Source organism: Protopterus annectens, chromosome 17.part0, assembly GCF_019279795.1.
Source record: "Protopterus annectens isolate FY-2018-M chromosome 17.part0, PAN1.0, whole genome shotgun sequence".
NCBI lineage: Eukaryota > Metazoa > Chordata > Ceratodontiformes > Protopteridae > Protopterus > Protopterus annectens.
The window spans coordinates 786134438-786159681 of NC_056751.1; the positions used below are offsets into that span (position 1 = coordinate 786134438).

At 42.0% G+C, this 25244-nt stretch overlaps 1 non-coding gene across 1 annotated transcript; it reads right to left on the reverse strand.

The window, feature by feature from the left end:
* Positions 1-24536: 24536 nt before the first annotated feature.
* TRNAS-AGA lies at positions 24537-24618 on the reverse strand. Its single transcript has one exon. It is a non-coding gene; the product is annotated as a tRNA-Ser (tRNA).
* Positions 24619-25244: the final 626 nt, after the last annotated feature.

The window sequence follows — 25244 nt, forward strand, 5'->3', positions numbered from 1 at the left end:
AACAGTTGGAGAGGTTCCACACAGGCAGATTGATAGGGGTGCTCATAGGAGACCTGTTGTCCCTCCAACACCTGTTGCAGGTGTCTTATCATGTGTCACTCAGTGCATGTTTAGAGCCATCATGGAGGCACAGGCTCATTCAAAAAGGAACTCCTGATAATTGCTCAGGGTTATCAATGCAGCACAGTCTGACATCAGTGACTATCTCCACCATGTTGCTGATACCCTGAAATTATTGACTGATGTAGTGGAAAGACAATGGTCTGAGACAGATCACACACTATTTGTCTTGGAACGCACATTGTCTGTGATGGAATGTCTGGTTGGAGTTCAGCGTCAGCCTCATGGATGTAGGTCAGCAACTACATCTGCTGAGAGTCAACGTGGCTGTGCATAATCACTCTCCCATGGTGGCAGTGCATCCAGTGCTCCAGATGGGAGTGTGCTGTCCACAACAAGACATGGTAGGCCATGGGCTCATGGTCCTGGGCGTTCCCATGGAGGACACAGTCTCTGCAGACAGCAGTCACCCTCAGGTAGTAGCACAGCATCTAACCTTGGGTGGAGGTGCCAGTGCAACTCCTGGCAGAGCCAGTTCACATGTTCAGGGGCAGAGACAATGAACTTTCAGTTCTACCATGCACATCTCACAGCTGTCCAACATACACACACACACATAAGGCTAGAACTGAGATTGGCTGTGTTCACACAGACACTCACACACTTCTGTCATATTCAGGTCACACACAGACACATACACCACATTTCCATGGTCCACCTTGCCTGATTCCCTTCCTGACTCACACACACACTTGCCAACCTATTGAGTCAGCCTAGGCCTCCTGCACCCCCACACAACACCCTGTGCAAGTGATGATACCTGTGCCACATCCCTATCATCTTTCTAGTGGATGCACGGGAATAAGTTATGTGTCTGATGCACAGGGTGACTATCTACATTAATATGAATTTGTTTCATCCATTGCTGCTTCTGACATGCTACTTGTACTGGCCATTTACAGATAGTGTGCATTGCCATTTATAATGAGCATAAAATAATAATGTGTGTACGTCACCATGAATGATGTTGCAATGGCTGCGTAGTGCATAATGAAAGGTGTCTCATGGCAATGTTTACAATCCCCTTTCAAGACTGTGTAGGACACACCTGTGCCTACACATCTACAATCAAACCATCAAGATCAGAGCACAGGATTGAATGTCATCACAGAAGAAAAATGTCATCAGAAAAGTAAACCTGTATAGGTTCATGGATTCATAGGTTCATATGTGTTTAATAGGTTAATGAACACAAGGGCTTCTTTAAGCCTAGCCATGCATCCCTAAACTCTGGCCTAATACCCTGGATGCGTGTAAGCAGGGTTTTGGGAGATGAAACATATACAGGCCAGGACATGGGAGATGAACCATCTCCAGTTTCCCTGTGTCCATTAGAGATATTGGTCCTAAACCAGGTATGATTATCCCATTCCCCATCCAATTGTGTAACTTGTACTTGATTTGCATTAGAGTGGAACTCTGCATCACATGGATGGGGAGTCTGTTCCATAGAGGGTGCAGTCTCTCGGTTACACACCTGTCTCTCCAGCATGTCCTATTTATACCACAGGCAAGGTGTAGGTCTGTAGAACAGGTAATTCTGGTGCTATTTGTTTGGTGGATATGCAGGAGGTCACAGTGGGGTCTGACTCTGCCCTGTATGTCAAGCATACACCTCCCCTCCAAAGCAGGTAGGAGACAGACTACACAGATAGGGCTTTGACACGGTCTGCATAGGACATGTTATGTACACTGTGTAGTGATTTAGTGAGGAACCTCTGTGGATGTTACAGTTGTCGGATATGCCTGATTAGTTACATACCAAAGGTGGCATTCCACTTAATGATAGGTCTGATGAATGCTGAATACAGTGGAACAATGACTTCCATGGATTTACATGCCATACCTTTGTTTATAGATTGTTCAGCATATAATGATTTCCACAATATTGCAGACACTTGACAGTCAAAGGCTAGATCATTATCAATGTGCCCATAAGTCTCTGGCTACTGGGTCAACTGTTGGAGGTGTGCTGTCAATACGGTAGTTACTGGGGTGGATGACATTCCAAACTATAATATTGTGCAGTTCTTGGAATTTAGTGTTAGTCCATGGTTCTGACAACAATGGTATGTCTGTGTCAGCCCCTCCTGGATAAATTTTGTGTCAATGTGGGATTCAATGACAGCTCCTAATTTGCAATCATCAGCAAATATAACCAGCCAGAGACCACTGACATTGGATGTGACTGCAGATAAGTAAATGCCTACAAGGATCAGTCTGATAAATTATTTGTGAGAGAATCTACTGGTGACTGGCCTCATTGTAGAGGTGGACTCCCCAGTGCTAACTTCCTAGATCCTGTCTTTCAGCCTTTTGGCAATCCACTGGCTGACATACTAGTTTGTACCTAACCTCCTGAGTTTGTCAGCAATGCCTGATGGGGTTATAGTGTGAAATGCCTTGTCAGGCCATGTTAGGTGGTGTGAATCATTATTCCCTCATCCATTGCTTTGGCTACCTTCTCAAACATGTCCACCAAGTAGGGTAGCCATGACCTGCCCATGACAAAACCAAACTGGGTTTGATCCAGTGTCTGTAGATTTACTACATCTCTATTGATCTTTCCAGGATAATTCTTTTCATGGCTTTACATATCAGACTACTGAGACGTCTAGGTCTTTAGGATCTGTAGGTGGACCACCTTTGTGCAGAGGGATGACTGTTGCTGTTCTCCATTGATGAAGCACAATGTCTATTTGGTGGCTACAGTGAAATACTAATTCCAGAGGCCCTGAAAGGTCATGTTTCATGCTATATGGAAGAAATGATAGATATTGTGTGGGCCCATTGATGCTGTGTACTTGGTCTTAGAGAGCGCATTAAGGACCTGATCCCAAGTGATAGTAGGGGTACGTATATCTGATGTTATCTCCTGAGGGAAGGTTGAGGGGGAGAGAAGGGTTAGGTTGGGGCCCAATGTATGAGCCAGAAGGTTTGCTATATCATCTGCCTCATTATAGGTGGTTCCAATTACAATGACATATGCACACAACTGTTTCTTTCCTTTGCAGTTGTGGACAGAAATAAAGTATGCTTTGTGGTTGTCCTTGGCCTGGGAGCCTGAAAGTACATCAGATCTGGCTGTAGTATATTTCATTTGTTCACTGATTTATTTGTTTATTTTGAGAGTGCTTTTATCCTGCTGTGTGCTGCATCCCTACGTTTTGCCATGAGCTTCTTCCTTCTGTTATACAGCCTATTAATTCTGTGATTCCATCAGAGTAGCTTGATTTTGAGCTAGGGCTGTACTTCTCTGTATTGGGTACGGCTGCCACTATGCAGCCAGTAACATGCCCATATAGGGTTTCTGTGAACATGTCTGCATAGGCCGCAGTGCTTCAGTATTTATGGTGGCTTGAGATTTGGACAGTGTAGTACCTAATAGCTGGAGGTCTGCCTTACAGAAGTTCCTGAATATCTCATGTGTAGATGGGGATCCATGTTTTATTTATACTTCAGAGGAGCTCATTTGTGTTTGGACATTACCAGGGAAGACATTACAGTATGGGGTGTGCATGGCTCTGCCATATTGCCGAGGCCTACACCCAGTATATCTGCTCCCCTGGTTGTTGCACTGGCTATCTGGTCCAGGGAGTTACTGTTTACAAAATCCAGGAATCTCTAAGCCTGTATGTTCAGTGTTGTATAGGATTCCCAGCTTTTAATGGGATACTGCAAGTCAGCCATGCATATGGTATTGCATGGGATGGCTACAGTTTCCAATAAGTTTAAATACATGATATGGGTTTGCTGGGCCATAGATGGGGGCCTACAGCTTGCATGAATGTAGTATTGGATTTTGCTTATTGTGATTTGAACTAAGTGCAGTTCAAGTGCATTGTCCTCTTTGACCAGCCTTGAGGTATCTTTAGTTTTAATATACATAGAGACACCTCCACCTTTAGTCCCTGCCTGTGAAGTAGCTGGTCTAACTGTGTAAAAGGCATAATAAACTTGCACTGCTGTTGTGCTCTCCACAGCTTTAAGTCATGTGTCAGTGATCACACAGATGTCTTCCAGCAGCTCAAATAGTATCTGTAAGTATAGTCTAGGGAGGTATGTCACAGGTCATCTACTCCCATATGGACTATAACTGGGTCATATCATTGGATCATAGGACCTTAGTAGGCTAATGGCCCAAGGACCCTTACAAGCCTAGCCACGTTCTACCCTTATTTACATGATCAACAGCAATTGTCCCTGTCCAAGAGGGACACAGGTGGAACCCCTGGAGTGAATTTATGGTTACACAGCCCATCTTCCAGATTGTGTTTGAGGAAAACCAATATGGTGCTCTGTTTGACATGAACTGGGAGTCAATTCCAAAGGTGTGGTTACCTCTGGGAGTCAAATCTGACCCTGCAGCATGTTGTCTTACTGTGACATTCCAGCATAAGGTGTATAATAAATTGAATAACCTGTGTACCATTTGATTTATGGATATGCAGCATTTCCAATAAAGCCCAGTCACAGATTGCCTTATATGCAAGGTATAGATCTCCTCTGAGTAGTTTGCATGAAACAGAATAAAGTGACAGTGATTTCAGATGATCCACATAGGAAAGATGCTGAAAACCTTGAATTATCCTTGTGAGGAACCTTTATGTTTTTTCCAATTGTTGCAGGTGTTTGCAAAGGTGCATAACAAAAGGGACATTGTATTCCATTATTGGCCTGATGAGGGGAGATTACAGAGAGGTTATAACTAATTTTACTCTTCTGGGAGCAATGGCCTTACTTATGACATGATCAATATAGAATGCCCTTTTTACCACTGTGGAGACATGGTGATCAAAGGTAAGGTTAATGTCAACCTTTGTGACCAGGTCTCTCACCAGTAAGTACATCTGTAGGGTGTTTTTATTGATATGTGAGCTAACAGGACCATCACACTTACTGAAGGGGATGTTAATACAGTTTTGTTGCATTGAGATTAAGGCCATGGGTTTAGCACCAATTATTTGTGTGTGTAAGACCCTCCTGTAGTATGTTGTCATCATCTGGAGCTTCTATGATGCTCCCAGTTTGCAGTCATCAGCAAACTTTGTTAGCCATAGACCTTTCATTTTAGATTCTACTTTGAAGAACTGAATTCCAAAAAGTAGAGGTGCCAGGGCAGATCCCTGCGGAACAACACTGGTTGCAGGTGTGTTGTTGAAATTGGATTCCACTATTTTCACTCTATGAATTCTATCAGTTAGTCAGTTAGCAAACAATTTAATGATATAAGGGTTGATACCTAGCTGGGTGACTTTGTCAATGATGCCTGAGTAGGTGATAGTGTCAAATTCCTTAGCTAAGTCTAGCTAGACTGCATGCACAGATTTCCCCTCATGCAGGTCAATGGTGATTGTCTAGAAGAAGTCTGCACTGTTTCACAGGCATTATTTCCCTTTGACAAATCAAAACTGACTAGGAGCAGCTGTTTGGACCTTAACTATATCTTTGTTGATAAGGACCATGATGATTCACTCCATGGGCTTGCAGATAAGGCTAGTCAGGCTAATAGCTCTATATCTCCTGGGGTCAGTGGAATCACCACCCTTGTGCCAGTGAATAATGGTGGCTGCTTTCCATTCATCTGTGACATAGACAGTGCTTAGACTACATTTGAAAGGAGTAACCAATGGTGTTGCTAATTCCTGTTGGAGGCCATATAGGACACAGCCTGGGATGTTATCAGGTCCCATAGACGTTGTGTGTTTGGCCTTAAAGAGGGCAATTATGACCTGCTCTTTAGAGATGCAAGGTTTGGGACAGGTGGTATGTATGCCATAGGGTACATGTGATGAGGACAGAAGGGTGAGGTATTCACAGAATCTATCAGCTGATAGGTGAGCTATGTCCACAGGCTCAGTATATGTGCTATAATAACACCTTTTGGTTGTCCTTTGTGGAGGAAGCTAATTTAAATTCTTAGTTTGCTTGTGAGGACTTCACAAGAACTCTTATTGGCTTGCTTAAGCTGAGTAGGGAGTGTTTCCAGTTTAGGACTCACTTCCTCTTAGTCTTAGCCAGCTATTTTTCCCTCTTATTGTAAAGCCTGTTAATGGCAGTTGTCCACCACTTTGGTTTGCTCTTCCTTGTGAAGCCTATTTTAATCCTTTCAGATATGGCTGAGTCAATGCATTTAAACAGGTGTCTGTATGACACATTGGTGTAGACCTGGTCATAGTTTTCAGTTCCATCTGAGGGGGAGCACAGCTATTTATGCCATCCCATTAGAGGTAATTATGTGATTTAGAGAAGTGTTTTAGTTCATTTGATGGTTGGGGGAGGGGCATGTGATACTTAGTTCACATGTGACTGACTTGTGGTCGGATCTCACTAGGGAAGACCTCATAGTCGGTGTGCTAGAGTGGCACCCCATATTGGTAAGCACCAGATCCAAGAAGTTGGCACCCCTTGTGGGGGTGTCATTCAGCAGGTCCAGGGCATTCGAGTGAACAAAGTCAAGGAACCTTTGGGCAACTAATTTACACCACGCGTAATTTACCCAGTCAATGAATGGGTGTTGAAAGTAGCCCAAAGCCAGGGTGTTTGGCTGTACCTTGATAGACTCAAGTCCATCCAAATAGAAAGAGTGGTTGCCCTGATTTACAGAGGGGGGTCATGTAGCTGGCAATGACTTGAATGTGTGTCCTACCAGCAGTTAATTACACCTGAAGTATCCCCAGGGAATCCTACTGTGTAACCAATCTGGATGTGTAGTCATCTGTAATGACTATGGAAACACTGCCTCCTTAAATTTTCACATTTTCAGTTTGTGGTCTGAAGATGGGGAAAGAGATGTAGGCTGATACAGTTGGTGTGCACCCCACAGCCGTGAACCAGGTCACCATGATTGCACAAATGTGCAAGTCTTCCAAGGTGAGGACTGCTTCCAGTGAGTGCAGTTTCATGTTAAGACAATGAGCATTTAGCATTATAAGCTTGAAGTTGTAGTAATATGGGTCTTTCATGACTGGGATTTTGTCCTTGAGAAACTGCCTAAAAAGGTCACTATGAGGGTGGCCAGAGCCTTGGCAAGTAGCCAAAGTCCCAGGAGTGATAGATGAAGACTATCTCTGGCAGCATTTATATCACACTATCAAAAGAAGAAAATAACAAAAGCTATTTAATCGAACCTAAAATATCTAAACCGCATAATATTGAACATTCGGAACAAAGAATTTTTTCCTTGGGGAAAAAACTTTGCTATTCTGAAACCCATACACACAACACAAACACACCTATAAAACATCAATCCACACACATACACTTATAATCCTACAACTAACCCTACACTAAACTGTACATACACTAATATCTATCCACTTACCTTAACCCAAACCCTAACCCTAAGGTCCGTCACTATCGCACACTCATCTAACCCGCGCTCTAATCCTAACTCACTTAACCCACCCCTAATCCTAATTCACCTAACCCGCACTCTAACCCTAACTCATCTAACCCGCGCCCTAACCCTAACTCACCAAACCCATGTCCTAATCACAATGGCCACACAATTGCACACTTACCTGAACCCAACCCGTAAATTTCCACCACAGCACTGAAAATAGCAAAGCCACAGAGCCAGCCAACCAAATTCTTTCCCTAGGAAAGAATTCAGTGTTCTGCAGCTTCGATATTTTTAGCATTCGCTCAAAACGGGTAGATATTAGAACATTCAAAGTTTTAAAACTTCAATGTTCTGATATAGACCCCTCTGGCAAAGCATCTGGATCTGCTGATTATGTCATCCCAGGCTGACAGATACTGTATCACCTTAGAATGACACCAGAAACTGAGGTAATTATTGAGGTCAATCATTTTCCATTTATACTGAGACATCATCCTAAGTGAAAGTAAAGTGCAGCTTAAGGTTAGAGGCTACGTGCCTGAGACACATAGCCCGACAGTTCAGTCATGTCTCTCTACATACAGTATACAGAGGTATATCTCAAGTCATTCACACCAATATGGACTATAACAAAGTCACAATGATACCTGTTTTGGGATACGTGAGTGCATGTGTGATATGTGGCTGACTGTGACCTCCTCCTTATCCAGCCTGGGGAGAGGAACATCTGTGTGTCTCACAATGGAATCCCATATAACTAGTATGTTTGTTTTACTGTTTTGCCTTAAGGGCTTGACAGGTGAGAGTCTGGAGCAAGAAATTGTGCGTGTTGGGTTCTGCAGTGGACGTATTATGTTTGCATGGTGACAACCAGCTCATTGTCATATGTACTGACTGGTATCTGAGAGACCATGTATTCCTGGCTGTTAATATACTTGTATCTCTCACGTGCTGAGTTTGTGTTACTTGTGGTCCATTGACATGAGCGTGTACATAATGTGCAGATTGCAGCCCCTGATAAGCAAGTGACCGTGCAGTTCTCCTTACTCAGCTTGGTAAGAGTGACATCAGTGTGTCTCACGATGAAGTCTGTGATGAATAGGATGCTGGATTGTGTGTCGACTTGCCTTATGGGCTTATAGGTTGGCCCTCCATGAGATGTAGCTCTATGTGTTGATATGTGTGTTGTTTTTACAGAGTGCATATGGGGCTGCTGATGGTATTTGTTATCTGCGCTTTGTCTATGAGGTCTTTGTGATTTATGAAGGTTACATGTCAGTGTCTCAGCTCATGTCTGCTTTGAATTGTGTTTGATGGGTGCAGCATGTGTACCTCTGACTACCTTATTGACATTAGGAGTACTTTTATGTGAGAGCTTTGCCTCCAGTGACATTGTGTAAATACGTCTCTCACAAACCATATCAGTTTGTTTGATAATGAAGTGGTTGTCAGTAAACATGAAGCAATTTGTACATTGCCTCAGGATGTCCATATCCACCAAGGTGTCAGAGGTCAAAGTGGGAAACCTCATATCCATGGCAACAGATACTTTTTATTGATTAAACAGTTGCATTGAAAATATCACTCAATGTCACGAGTATCTGTTTGCTACTATGGGGACAGTGCTTGTCACTGCATGCTGGTTGTCCTGTGTGAAACTTGGTATTGGTGTTAATTCCACCATGGTTTACAAGAAAAATGTCACCCAAGGTGTATGAGTCTGTACAGAGCACTGCCAAATACTGGAGAGGAAACTAATATGTACACCCTGTAAAGTTAAGGACAGAGTATTTAGGCAGTTATTCTGAAGTTAGGCACTGATTAAGCAGTGCCTAATGAAAACAAACAATTACCTTGTGAAGAATGCTGAAAAGAGAGGAGTCATCTGAATGGCTGCTGGCTGGCTACTACTACTGCTGGTCTCACAATGGCCTCACTGTGCTGGGATACAAACCTCCTATTCTTTTTCTCTCATCAAAAGCAAAATGCTAGCACCAAGCTCAAGGTAAGAAGCATTCCACAGCCTGTTTGTTGATTCAAACAGTTGTCCCAGATGATCCAAGGCTCTGTATGCTTGTTGTAGCCTTTCCTAGGTAGATGTTTTGATTAGCAACCAGACCAATCATTTGACTTTTGCATGTAATATGACTTGGGTTCTGATTTTCATAGGGTGTGGCTAGGGTAGTGACCTGATGGTGATTAGGAGCAGAGCTGCTGCATCACAATATAATGTTCATTGTCAGGTGACATAGATGTCCAAGGTTCCTATGATGTAACTAGGGTACTGATCTGATGGTGATTAGGAGCATAACTGCTGTTTCACAATATAATGTGCAATGTCAGGTGACATATGTGTCCAAGGTTCCTATGGTGTAACTAGGGTACTGATCCGATGGTGATTAGGGGCACAGCTGCTGCATCACAATATAATGTGCAATGTCAGGTGACAAAGGAGTCCAAGGTTCCTATGATGTGACTAGGGTACTGACATGATGGTGATTAGGGGCACAGCTGCTGCATCACAATATAATGTTCAATGTCAGGTGACAAAGGTGTTCATGGTTCCTATGATGTGACTAGTGTACTGACCTGATGGTGATTAGGAGCACAGCTGTAGCATCACAATATAATGTGCAATGTCAGGTGAGTTAGATGTCCAAGGTTCCTATGATGTGACTAGGGTATTGACCTGATGGTGATTAGGAGCACAGCTGCTGCATCACAATATAATGTGCAATGTCAGGTGACATAGGTGTCCAAGGTTGGTATGATGTGACTAGGGTACTGACCTGATGATGATTAGGAGCATAGCTGTAGCATCACAATATAATGTGCAATGTCAGGTGACATAGATGTCCAAGATTCCTACGATGTGACTAGGGTACTGACCTGATGGTGATTAGGAGCATAGCTGTTGCATCACAATATAATGTTCAATGTCAGGTGACATAGATGTCCAAGGTTCCTATGATGTGAGTAGGATACTGACCTGATGGTGATTAGGAGCATAGCTGCTGCATCACAATATAACGTCCGATGTCAGATGACATAGATGTCCAAGGTTCATGTGACGTGACAAGGATAATAACCTGATGGTGATGAGGAGCACAGCTGCTGCATAACAATATAATGTTCAATGTGAGGTGACATAGGTGTCCAAGGTTCCTATGATGTGACTAGGGTACTGACCTGATGGTGATTAGGAGCACAGCTGCTGCATCACAATATAATGTGCAATGTCAGGTGACATAGATGTCCAAGGTTCCTATGATGTGACTAGGGTACTGACCTGATGGTGATTAGGAGCACAGCTGCTGCATCACAATATAATGTTCAATGTCAGGTGACATAGATGTCCAAGGTTTATGTGACGTGACAAGGATAATAACCTGATGGTGATGAAGAGCACAGCTGCTGCATAACAATATTATCTTCAATGTCAGGTGACATAGGTGTCCAAGGTTCCTATGATGTGACTAGGGTACTGACCTGATGGTGATTAGGAGCATAGCTGTAGCGTCACAATATAATGTGCAATGTCAGGTGACATAGATGTCCAAGGTTCCTACGATGTGACTAGGGTACTGACCTGATGGTGATTAGGAGCACAGCTGCTGCATCACAATATAATGTGCAATGTCAGGTGACATAGGTGTCCAAGGTTTGTATGATGTGACATTGCACATTATATTGTGACGCTACAGCTATGCTCTTAATCACCTTCAGGTCAGTACCCTAGTCACATCATAGGAACCTTGGACACCTATGTCACCTGACATTTTTGTTTGATTTTTGACTGTTTATCTCTCTGTAATATTATAATTTTGGAAATGTCTGTATTTTGTATAATGATGGAGCTTTTCTCCCCGGGCCTCCGCTGAAAAAGGACATTGTATCCAGTCGGATTTTTTTTCCCGGTTAACAAATGTAAAATAAATAAATAAATAAAATAAAATGTGACTAGGGTATTGACCTGATGGTGATTAGGAGCACAGCTGTAGCATCACAATATAATGTTCAATGTCAGCTGACACAGGTGTCCAAGGTTCCTATGATGTGACTATGGTACTGACCTGATGGTGATTAGGAGCATAGCTGTAGCATCACAATATAATGTGCAATGTCAGGTGACATAGATGTCCAAGGTTCTTACTATGTGACTTGGGTACTGACCTGTTGGTGATTAGGAGCACAGCTGCTGCATCACAATATAATGTGCAATGTCAGGTGACATAGATGTCCAGGGTTCCTGTGATATGACTAAGATACTGACCTGATGGTGATTAGGTGTCGAATGTTGGTCTGGCAAGGTCCACAGTGCAGTGATCCATGTCAGGTAACAGTTTTACAGCAATTCATGCAGCCTGCCCTTTAACAGTGTCAAAGGAAAAAACGTCAAAGACCAATACACATAAGGTTCAGTTAAGGCACATTTAATAACTTGCAGCAAGGAGACAAAAACATGCAAATACAAGATTTTTGCCTAACTACTAACAGGAAGTATGCTATTCTTATACTGTTTTACAAGACATGGCCTTCTATGGCTGACGTAATCAAACACAACTTTCAGTATTGTTTTACAGCAGATGTTACTCAGATTTTCTGCTGACATGACTAGATCTGTGAGAAACTTTTTTCAGAAAAACAACCTGGCCTTGGTGGGCACCAACCCATTACAAGCTACTACTGTATAGTTCTAATGCATGTGTTTCATTTCAAGGTACTTTCTAACTCAGGCATTAGCAAATGCTGATTACAGTTCATATTTTCAAGCAGTCTTTGTTCTAATTATCTATAGCTTCTACAGCTGTGTATTTTCTCACAGCACAAGCGGAACTTCTTGTCTAAGCCTCATAACATTTATACAAGTAGTATTGTTCTATTCATTATTTTCCTAACACAAGCAGAAATCATCTGCTTCTCAGTAAATTTCCAAGCATAAGCAAAGATTTTAGCTGACAATACATTGTCAGACAGCATCTGCAGTTTGTACAGATTTATGCAGTATGAAATAGAATAAATGTGTTAACCCTTTTCAAGCTCTAAATGCACTAAGCATATTACTAATACACACATTAATACATATTTTTCTGACATTTCCCCCCTATTAATACTTTTATTCTACTTTCAAAATAAGCATAAACAGTTTTTTCTTCTCCTAACCTCTTCCCACTCAGGGTTTGCAGTTAAGAGAGTCATTCAGTTTAAACTTATGAAAGCTTTTTCAATCTTTTAATAGTTCTTCAAACTCAGTACTTTGATATAAGGTTTCAGAAACTGACATGTCTATAAAGTCTTTAATCAGCCTTTTCATGCAAGGGATACCACAACAAACACATACTCCCAATAGGAGCATTCCTACACAAATGGCAATCAGGATGTTCATTAGGATGGTACCTCACCCCCCAAACCATTTCTGGAAAAAGTCCATCAGTGGGTTTGGGCCTGGTCTGGTCATGGCCGACACTTGCTGAATTACCTCAAGATGATTGTCTATCTCATGTTTATGGTCAGGAATATACAAACAGCATTCTTCTTGGATTAAAGCACAAGCACCACCTCTCGCTGCTAGGGTGAAGTCGAGAGCCATGTGGTTTTGAAACACTACAGTTCTCATGGCATTCAGTTCATCAGTCACCTATTCGAGGGCGGAAAAAGTTGCATTGCTCATCACTTTGAGAAGTTTAGACAGTTTTCTCAGCTCCCAGATCAATTTTACTGCTCCATATGCTGGTAATATGCCTGCCCACGATATAACACTATCACTCAAGTCCATGTGTGTCAGTCCATTGCCTATAGAATGATGGTTTTTCCAACGTGCAATGATTTGCCCACTGGATTTACAGGTTTATTGATGACTTCTCGGATATTCCGAATTTTTCCTCGAGACTAAACTGCAGTGTGTCATATGGCCGGAACCAGGTAGCCCAAAAAACAACTGCTGGAATAATTCTCAGGTAACCATTTGTATGCCTTTCTGCTACACACAAAATAACAGTCCTCTACTTTAGTAGTAACTTTGCTATGAATATACACTTGCCCTGCATGAAACATTTTTTTATCAGTTATAGACAGTTGTTTATAAAGAACAGAATTATGTTTTTCTTCATCCAGTGTTTTGTGCATCAATCCAGGAAATTAATCATAATTTGTATTACAATAAAAATCTGCATTGTTACCTTTAGTGTAACATTTATAAGGAACAGTCACATTGCAATTGCTCCAACCCACCTGAACAGTATAATTTTTATAAAAACACAGTTCCCTTTTGTGGAACAGACAAGTGCAATGCTATTTTATCTTGTGATGTAATGGTTGAGGTATCATAAATCAAATTTTCCCAGGTCTCATTGACCCCTAGGGGGACCATGGTCATTAATAACTCCCCGTATGCTGTCGCCAAAGCTGTGCAAATCCAGCAATTCGAAACATTGAAAGTCTCACATACACATATTTAATTGCCTGGTAAGTGTTAAAGTTTGGATGCCAGTCTATGAGTAACGCTTCACGTTTATTCAGTTCAGTCTGTGTGGCTGGGAAAAGGAAAGGCCACAGCAAAAAGATTATTGTCACTAGTACAGTTAACAGGATGATTATGCAATACTTCTGAGGAAAGGGTTGTTCTGCATTCCTGTTTCTTCTGGACTCTATCATTTTTACTCTTGGCATGTGACAAGATTTTTGTCCAGTTCAAAGTTTTTGACTAGTTTGCAGTGCATCAGGTGGATCCATGAGGCGTGCTCCGCTATCTTGACTGCAGTGGGTGTTGACAGAAGCACTTGATATGGACCATCCCACTTTGGTGACACCCAATTCTTCTTCTTTACTGTCTTCACCTAGATCCAGGTACCCGGGGGTACTGCCACTTCTGACGGTCTGGTTCGTTCTTTATCTAAAACAGAATTTGACTGCAGCAGATGTTTAGAATTCAACAGGTTTCTCATATACTCAGCTAGTGTACTGTCAGCTTCCTGGTCTGCGGGCATGAGAGATTTCCACTGAGGTATATAATAAGCCCTTCCAAATAGTTTTTCAAAAGGAGTCAATCCTTTTGCATTCAGAACAGTTCTCATGCTCAACAGTGCCAGGGGCAGACAGTACACCCAATATCTCTGTGTTTCTACTATTAATTTCCTTAGCTTACTCTTTAAAATCCCATTATGCCTCTCTACTAGCCCTGCAGATTGTGGGTGATACGCACAATGATTTTTTTAAAGAAATACCAAAATGTTTACTTAACTGTTGTATGGTCTGGTTTACGAAGTGTGTGCCGTTGTAACTGTAGATCCTTTCCGGAATGCCAAATCTAGGGATGATTTCTTTAATGAGAACTTTTGCCCCCGTTGCCGCATCTGGATTTTTAGTCGGAAAGGCTTCCACCCATCTGGAAAACATATCTACAATGATAAGACAATACTTCTTATTTTCACATTTGTTCAATTCTATAAAATCCATACAGATAGTATGAAACTGATACTGTGGTGTAGGGAAACTCCCTTGCTTGGGCTTTAATGCCCCTTGTGCATGATGTTTATTACAAACGTGACACATCGAACAAAATTTTTTAGAGTAGTTTAAGAATCCACATGTCGTGAACACTTGGTTCACCAGCTGTACCATCCCCCCTGTTGAGACATGGCACTGCCCATGGCTCAACAAAGCTGCATATCTAAACAAATTAGACGGCAATATCGGTTTCCCTTCTTTAGAGATGTACAGCCTCTTTTCGAGAATTACTCCTCGTTTTACCCATCTTTGTTTTTTAGCTTGCGTAGTAAGTGTCTGCATTGTTTTTAACATTTCTAAGTCTAAAATCTCAGAGGGTTGTAATTCCTCATTCAAAAGAAATACTTCTGAAGCTGCCTGCTTTGCAGCTGTATCAGCTCTCGCATTACCTTTTGATATCCTGTCCTGTTGCTTGGTATGAGCTGTGCATTTACAAATAGCTACTTTCTGAGGTAACTGAATAGATTCTTAAAGATCTAAAATAAACTGTGCATGATTGATTGGTTTGCCAGCAGATGTTATCATTCCTCAATTTTTCCACTGTTGTGCAAAAACATGCACAATAGAAAAAGCATACTGACTGTCAGTAAAAATGTTCACACATTTACCCTTTGCTAAAGTACATGCCCGTGTTAAGGCAATCAATTCTGCTGCCTGTGCAGATAAATTGTGTGGTAAAGATTTTGTTTCTATAATGTCAGTATCAGAAACTACTGCATATCCTACTAGGTTCTGTCCTGCAGGACCCCTTTTGCACGAGCCATCCACGTAGTATGTCACCTCGTCATCATCCAAGGGGACATCCATGAGATCTTTTCCAGGCAGTGTCTTTTGCTCAATCACCTGCAGGCAGCTGTGTGGTGTGCCATCTGCAGGGGTTGGGAGCAAGTTAGAAGGGTTCAAAGTCATACATCATTCCATTGTCATATGAGGTTGGCTCAACAATATAGTCATACAGGAAAGATGCCTAGCAGGGGAAAGATATGCTACCTTCTCTTGCAGTAAAATAATCGTGGCTGCATGAGGCACTCTCAATGTGAGAGGGTGGAACAAAGGTACTGAGGCCGAAGCCTGTACTGCCATTGCAACTGCAACTACTGCTTGTACACAGTGAGGTAAAGACTGTGCCATTGGGTCCAGTTGTGATGAATAATAAGCAATAGGGTGTTGCTTGTCCCCATGCTGCTGTGTTAACACTGATGTCATATAACCTTGTTTACAATCTACAGTTTGGAAAAAATGTTTATGATAGTTTGGTAATCCCAAAACTAATGAGGACACTATTAACTGTTTCAGTTTGCAGAAAGCAGATTCTGCTTCTGGTGTCCATTGTAACAAATCCTGTGCTGCCATAGGCTTTTCATAAATCAGGTTAGTCAGTGGTGCAGATTCCAAGGCATAGTTTGGAATCCAGCTCCGACAAAAATTAGTCGTACCCAGGAAGGACATAATTTCCTTCTTGGTAGTGGGTTTTGGTGCTTGCAAAATTGCTACTTTTCTGTCCTCATCTAATGTCCTACCCTACTTGGATATTAGATATCCTAGGTATTTAACTTGTTTTTTCCAAAGCTGCAGTTTATTTTTGTTTACTTTATGTCCTTCAGTGGCTAAAAATTGTAATAGCGCTATGGTATCTTCTTTACAATCTTGGTGGGTGGGGGCCGCCAGCAGGATATCATCAACATAAAGCAAAATCTGACTATCTCTTGGTGGGGTAAATCCTGCCAAGTTACTTGCCATTTCTTGTGAGAATATTGTTGGACTTTCACAATATCCCTGTGGTAGTCGCGTATATGTATACCTTTTCCCTGAAATGTGAATGCAAACCAATACTGGCTGTCAGGGTGTATCGGTATCGAAAAGAACGCATTGCTGATATCTACCACAGAAAAATATTTCTGTTGAGGTTTTAAATCATTCAACAGGGTGTGTGGGTCTGGTACCATAGGTGCCCTTGGTATTACTGCGTCATATACAGCTTGTAAATCTTGGACCATACGTCACTCTCCATTCACTTTCTTAGCAGGAAATAAGGGTGTGTTACATGGTGAATCAGAAGATTCCACCAGTACCCCTTCCTTAAGTAAAGCTGCTATAATAGGTTTGATTCCTACCTCTGCATCTTTTCTTAAGGGATACTGTCTTTTCTGTGGTCTAAATGCTGCCTTTGGTTCAATAGTAACTGGTCCCACTGTACGAATAAGTCCTACATCTGATTTTCCTGTTGACCAAAGAGTTTCTGGTATATTCTGTAAGGCATTCTCTTCCTCCTTCAATAGGAGTGCTAATCAGCTGTCCTTGCTAGACTGCAAGTGTACAGCTGGGTGGGTCTAAGTTATCCAATTCAACTTCTGCATTTGTATTCCTTGTTCTGACAGTTCTAACTCTGTCTGCTTCTCCCACCTCTTAACCTTTCCTCCTAGGTCTACCCATTTTACATTCTTAGTTAAGCTAACATGTGGTAATTGATTAGATTTATAGAGTGCAAAGAACTCCTGGGGCAATGAACAGCTGGCTACTCTGTCCCCTTCTGTGTCCCAGTACAGAATACGTAATGTCAATCTATTGGCACAATTTCTAAACAATTCTTGCTCATATTCCTTATCAGGTCCTGGTGTGTTACAATAATACAGAGTACAGTGCAACAAATGCTGTTTATCAATGTCAAGGGAGGGGAACTTGCTGATGGCTATGTTTATCAATTCTTCGGTCACTGCCCCTGGACCAGTCCTAACCAAGTCCTGGCTGTACCAGTAAAATATTTCACCCTCCGATTGCACTGCAAAGGTATCAATTTGTCGCTGTGCTTCCATACCCTACATAGTCGGAACTACTGCTATACTAAATCGCTGCATAAGGTCTCTGCCCAAGAGATTCACTGGGCACTTTGCAGAAACAACAGTTTTGCTTTTCTGGGTCAATCCTGAAACAGGATCAGTTATTGCAATATTATGGGAGAGGGGCTCCCGATACAGCTGTCCATTAGCTGCTTTCACTAGTATGTAATCAGGTGACTCTGAGTTCTCCGGCAGTTTGGAGGGATTTATCAAGGTCCGTGATGCCCCTGAGTCACACAAGAATCTGACTTCCCTCCCTTCTACCAGGAGTGTAACTTCTGGTTTCGTGTCTGCTAAATAGAGCTCTAAGCTCAATAAAGCTAAATCCAATATTTCATTTTCTTCACTATCCGTGACTTCCTGCACTTCCTCTATTTCTTCTGTCACGTTCTCTACTCCCTCTATCACATTCTCATTTGTCATATCTCTGCTATCCCCTTCTAGTGATTCCTGATTATCATATAGTCAGTCCTCACTGTCCTTGTCTTCTGTGGTTGCCTTCTTGTTTTTCTTGCAATCCCTTGCCAAGTGTCCATTTTTACCACATTTGAAACATTCACCCCTTTTCTTTCGGCCTTCAAAGTCCTCTGATCATTGATCAGATTGTTTGTTTCCCTGTGCATTTCTCTTGCCCTTTTTCCCGGACTGTACTACATAAACTTCTGTTCCATCTTCTACAGAAAATACTTGGGCTTTCTTTTTCTTTTTGCTATTAATATGCCTTTCGGCATGCCTAGCATATTCAAGTAATGACAGTAACCTGCTTGTACGATGATCTATCATGTGCTTTGTAATAAAACTGCTTATGGGTGCAATACTGCCTTTCAAAAATGCATTCTTTAACTGCTGCTCATATGGGGAATATTGTGTCTGATCTTCAGGAACCTGCATTCCACAGTGGTTATTAAAACATTATAACAGTCTGGCATAATATCTGTCAACAGTCTCACCTTCTTGTTGGATGCATTGATTAATGCAAGTCCAGTCTGCCCTAGGCTTCCCTTTCTCAGATATACGGTCTGTAAGACCTTTCACTCTGTTGGCTAGTTCTGCGCTGCTATGTGGGAGGGGCCTGAGCGCAGCATCACGGGGATTCCAGTTGCCACTAATCATGTGCCAATCTGGTCCCACAGTTTGTCTGACTACTTTTTCTACCTCTTCTCCGTTTAAATTATAACTGGCCTCATTCCTTGCAAATCTTCCAAAAACTTTCTAAAATTAACTTTTGGATGGGGAATTCCTTCAGTGGCCTTCCGGATGTCCTCCAAAGTCCAGGGTCTATACACTAGAATAGTTGGGTCCTGACCTTCTTGCCCTGCCTGAGGATTAGGCACTTCTATAAACGGGCATATTTCATCTTCACTCATAAATCATGAATTTCTACCCATTTGACATAACTCAATGTCCCCTTTTGAGTTTGCTGCCCGTGTTTGAGACCTGGTCTCGACGGGATCTTTAATAAACGGTTTCGCTTTTGTAGTGTCTCTATTTACAGTGACAGCAGGATATCACGGGGGTGGACTAACATGCTCACTTTCTTCATATTCTGGTAAGGGAGGCAGAGGGGCTGATGCTATTACTAAGTTATTATCCTCCTTATCTAAAAACATTGCTTTTGAAATATTATTCTTTTGTTCCCTTCGGTTTACTTCCTCAATCCACCTGTGTGCCTGAGGAATTCCTAATTGATGTTGCTTTTTTACCCGCCCTTTAGAATCGGTTTTAAGCTGTTTGACAAGTTTGATAAGTGAGGATTTTTCTAATTTACCATCAAATTCATACTTATTAACCCATTTTGAATAGACGCGGTGACTGCATGCATTTCGTGTCTTCGGTTAACGGCGGACTTTGGGGTCTTTTTGTGCAATTATTATCCATTTTTGTTCTGCCCTTTCAATTGTTATGTAACTCCTTATTTTTTAACGTGATACCATGGATTTTGTTATAGTCTCTTCAGAATGACTGCCTACCTGCTCTGTTTCCCTGATCTATGACAAGACAGTAATCTTTTTGTCCCTGACCTGTAAAAACAAAGTCTCAACAAAACAATACAAATCTAGTCCCTGATCTAAAACAGAAAAGAAAGGTAGATTCACCTTACCTGAGCCTTCGGGATTGATCACCTGGTTCGTGTAAACCCGTCCTTCAGTTGCAGATCAGAAAGTGGCTGGCTTCTTCTGTATGACAATTCAGTCGGAGGGCTTTTCAAATAAGAAGAACCGATGTTGTTTCTTCCCCGTACGGTTTCAAGCCACCTGGCCTGTCTGATCAGAGGCGAAGTGAGGGTGTCCAGTCCGAAGGACCAATCTGTCAAAGGAAAAAACTTTAAAGACCAATACACTTAAGGTTCCGTTAAGGCACATTTAATAACTTGCAGCAAGGAGACAAAAACATGCAAATACAAGATTTTTGCCTAACTACTAACAGGAAGTATACTATTCTTATACTATTTTACAAGACATGGCCTTCTATGGCTGACGTAATCAAACACAACTTTCAGTATTGTTTTACAGCAGATGTTACTCAGATTTTCTGCTGACATGACTAGATTTGTGAGAAACTTTTTTGAGAAAAACAACCTGGCCTTGGTGGGCACCAGCCCGTTACAAGCTACTATTGTATAGTTTAATGCATGTGTTACATTTCAAGGTACTTTCTAACTCAGGCATAAGCAAATGCTGATTACAGTTCATATTTTCAAGCAGTCTTTGTTCTAATTATCTATAGCTTCTACAGCTGTGTATTTTCTCATAGCACAAGCAGAACTTCTTGTCTAAGCCTCATAGCATTTATACAAGTAGTATTGTTCTATTCATTATTTTACTAACACAAGCAGAAATCATCTGCTTCTCATTAAATTTCCAAGCATAAGCAAAGATTTTAGCTGACAATACAAGATCAGAAAGCATCTGCAGTTTGTACAGATTTATGCAGAATGAAATAGAATAAATGTGTTGACCCTTTTCAGGCTCTAAATGCACTAAGCATATTACTAATACACACATTAATACATATTTTTCTGACAAGCAGTGTCATTGTGGTGATCTGTGTGACATGGGTGTAAGGCCTGCTGCAGAGGAGTGGCCACCTTTGTGCAATGATGCTATCCCACCCACATATCTTAGGCATGTCATGTTGTACGTTTATGTTCCTGGAACACAAAACTGTGTTCCCACATCATTTCACACATCCATTTGCTGTCTGGTTGTTTGCCAGGCATTGTAGATTTGCAAGGCCAAAGTACTGTCTGCAAAGCTGAATAAGTTTTCTGTGCATGCATGGACATCCACATATTCACTGCAAACAGTGCCTACACACAGCGTGTCTGAGGCTGTGAACTTCAAGGGTGTAGCAGCATGACCCTTACTTTGCTGGAGTTGTACATTGCCACTTTTTGAGGTATGTTATTGTGACCCTGCCTAATAGCAGGATTATGTTTCATGCAAGTGCCACATGCCTGGAAAAGCAGCATGCTCAATCTACCATATTATCCCATACTGTCAGGTACTGTTTTACCTTAGAATGACACCATAAAGATAATATCACATTACATTTAAGCATCTGTCAGGCCACTGCCTAACCATGGCCTACTGTGTTGTATACACAAGCAATAATCTATTGCTAATGGTATTATCACTGACTGTTGAGGAGATGTGGACAGTGTCACCAACCCTCTACTCATAGTCCACACAAACATAGTGTGTGAGAGATTCAACTATATAAGAAACCTAGAATCCATGCTCTCTCACCTACCACTCAGTAAATATGACAATGAGTGGGTTGCCAACATGCTCACCTCACCTCCTACTCCACCCAAACCCACAGCACACATACCTACATATGCAGTGGTCCTTACCACAAACATACCTACACAATTGACACCTCACAAACACAAAGGCAAGCATGCTACACACAATACACATAATAGCTCATGCACCAGTATCTCACTGGTCAAACCCTTAAGCAAAACACAAAATCAAACATATTAGCCATAGTTGATATAATCATGAGACACACTGATGTCCATCTCACCAGGCTAGATAAGGGAAAGGTCATGGTCAGCTGTCTGTGAGGTGCCAGGATATGCCGTATCACATATGCACTCAAGTCTGTCAACAACAGGTACTATTATGAGTATGTCATAGTTACTGTTGGTGTGTATGACTTGAGATGTACCTCTCTGGACTGCATGAAGAGAGACATGACTGAGCTCTTGGACTGTGTGTCTCAGGCAGGTATGTCCTTGGCCTTCAGCTGCATTTTACCTTCACCTAGGATGATACCTCAATACAAAAAGAAATTTATTGACTTCAGTAATTGGCTTAGTATCTGGTGTCATTCTAAGGGGATCCACTATCTCTTCACCTGGGATGACATGCTCAACAGACCTCAATGCTTTGCCAGAGATGGTCTTCATCTGTCACCCCTCGGATTTTGGCAATTGGCCAAAGTTCTTGCCATCCCCATAGTGCCATTTTAGGTGGTGCCCGAAGGATAACATTTCCAGTGTAAAAACCCCATCTACAAAGAATCTCAAGATTATATTGCTAAAAGCTAGAAGTGTCAACATGAAATTTCATTCACTGGAAACTATCCTCACCTTGGAGACTCAGATATGTGTGCAGTCACAGAGATCTGGTTCATGGCTGTGGACAGCATCACAGCCATAATACCAGGCTACAACTCCTACAGCATGTTCAGACATCAAACTGAAGGAATGCAAACTAATGGAGGTAGTGTATAAATATTCATTAAGGATACATACACATCCAGATTGGTTAAACAGTATGATTCCCTGGAGACACTTCAGGTGTTATTGACATTTGTAGGGCACCTGTTTAGGTCATTGCCAGCTGCAGGAGCCCCTCCATGAATCAGGGCACCCACTCTGCTTATTTGCATCTACTTAAGTCTATCAACATGCATCCAAACACTATGGTTTGGGGTGACTTTATCTAACCACTGACTGGGTAGATTACTTGTGCTCCAACTCACTTGCCCATAGTTTATTCAGCTTCATTAACTCCAATTCCCTGGACCACCTGGTTGACACCCCCACAAGGGGAGCCTACATACTGGATAGGGTGCTTTACTAATATGGGGGACCACTGTAGCATCCCCACTGTGAGGTCCTCCCTAATGAGATCTAAGCACAAATCAGTCTCATTCAAAGCAAGTATCACATCTGACACCCCCTTCCTTGCAGCAAACAAACTAACAAACTTCACCAAAGCAGATTATAACCTCTTACAGTATGGTATAAATAGCTTCACTGCACTTCCTCCCTCAAATGGAACTGACAACTATGCTGAGCTCTACACCAGTGCTTTATACAAACACCTGTATAACTGCATTGAATTGGCTATACCTGACAAAAGCAAAACCAGTTCCAAGAACAAATCTGCCTGGTGGACAACTGCCATTAACAGGCAGACATTGCTAAGAGTAGGAGGGAGGAATCCCCTACAAAAAGGAAACACTCCCTCTTTGGCTTAAACAAGCAAATAAGAGTTGTTGTGAAATCCTCCAAAACAAAGTATGGGTCCAAATTGACCTCCTCCAGAAAGGACAACCACAAGGCACTCTATAGTTACATCTGTAACTAAATGAAAAGGCCCAGATTTGTGTTGAACTTATATTTAATGATACCATATATACTGAGCCTGCAGACATAGCTTACCATTTAGCCGACAAATATCACTCCCCTGTCCCCACCACATTTACACACTGACATCCCTACCACATGTTCCCTACCTTGCATCTCAAAGAGCAGGTCATAAATGGCCTCTCTAAGGACAAAAACATAGCATCTATGGGACCTGATAACATCCCAGGCTGCATCCTACATGGGCTCCAACATGGATTAGTAACACCAGTGGGAACTCTTTACAATCATAGTGTAACCATTGGGCTTCATCCCAGCTAACTGGAAAACAGCCACCATTATTCTGTTGCACAGAGGTGGTGCATCCACTGACCCCAGGAACTATAGACCTATTAGCCTGACTAGCCATATCTGCAAGGCCATGGGGCAGAGCAGACCTTATCAACAAAGATATAGGTAATCTCCAAACAGTTGACCCTACACAGTTTAGATTTGTCAAAGGGAGATCATGCCTGTTAAATCTGGTGGACTTGTTTGAGACAGTCACCAAGGACCTGAATGAGGGGAAATCTGTGCACACAACCTACCGGCACTTAGCAAGGGGGTTTGACACTATCCCTCACTCAGGAATCATTGACAAAGTTACCCATCTATGCTTCAACCCTTATATCATTACAGGGGTCACTAACTGGCTCACTGATAGAAGTCATATAGTCATAGGGGAATCCATCTCCAACAGCAGATCTGTTACCAGTGGTATTCCACAGGGTTCAGTCCTGGGTCCTGTACTGTTTGGAATCCATTTCTCTGAAGTACAAGCACAAAGTAAATAGGTTCATAGGTTCATAGGATGATACTAGGCTGTTGACCTGGATGCCTTTATAAGCCTAGCCAAGAATTTCTCCCATGTTCCCACAAAGTCAGCACCTGTTTTCCCTGTTCAGCAGTGAGATAGGTGGAATCCCAGGAGTGCATTTTCTGTTTCCCATCCAGTCATCCAGATTCCTCTTAAAGAGGGCTAGAGAGGTACTCTGCTTGACATGTAAATGGAGTCTTTTCCACAGATGGGGGTCTTTGGGGCACAAATTTATCCTGCCAACAAGTTCTATTAAGACAGCATCACCATAACTGACAGGATTTGAACCTGTGTGGGGAAACCCCAGTGGATTTCTAGTCCATCTCCTTAACCACTCGGCCACAATTACAATACCCATAAATAAAGTTTGCATAACCCGGACTAGAACCTAAGACCATCTACATTGTAATTCAACACTCTACATGCCTGCAAACTGGGAGTGGGTCATAAAATCTCCAAAGTATGTCAATATTCTACAAGAGGGTCTTACATGAACAAATGATCGTTGCCAAAGTCATGTCTTTAAACTTAGTGCAAATATACATATTATCATTCATTTCAGTAACAGTGATGTTTCTGCTAAGTACCATATCAATAGCAACACCTTAAGTACATACTCAGGATTGAGAGACCTGGGCACACAGGTTGACAGCTACCTTACCTTAGATCATCATGTCTCTACAGTGGTAAGAAGGGCATTCTATCTTGCTCATGTCATAAATTATGGCATTGTCTCCAGACAAAGAAGCAGTTATAACCTCCATGTACTCTTCCCTCATCAGGCCAATATTTGAGTGTGATGCTCCTTTTGGTATGTATCTCCTCAAGCACCTGTGGCAATTGGAGAGACCACAAAGGTTCCTTACAAGGGAAATTCAAATCCTCAGCATCTGTCCTATGAATATCATCTGAAATCACTGTCACTTTAGTGTGTTTCATACAGACCACTCAGAGGTGATATCTGCCTTGCATATG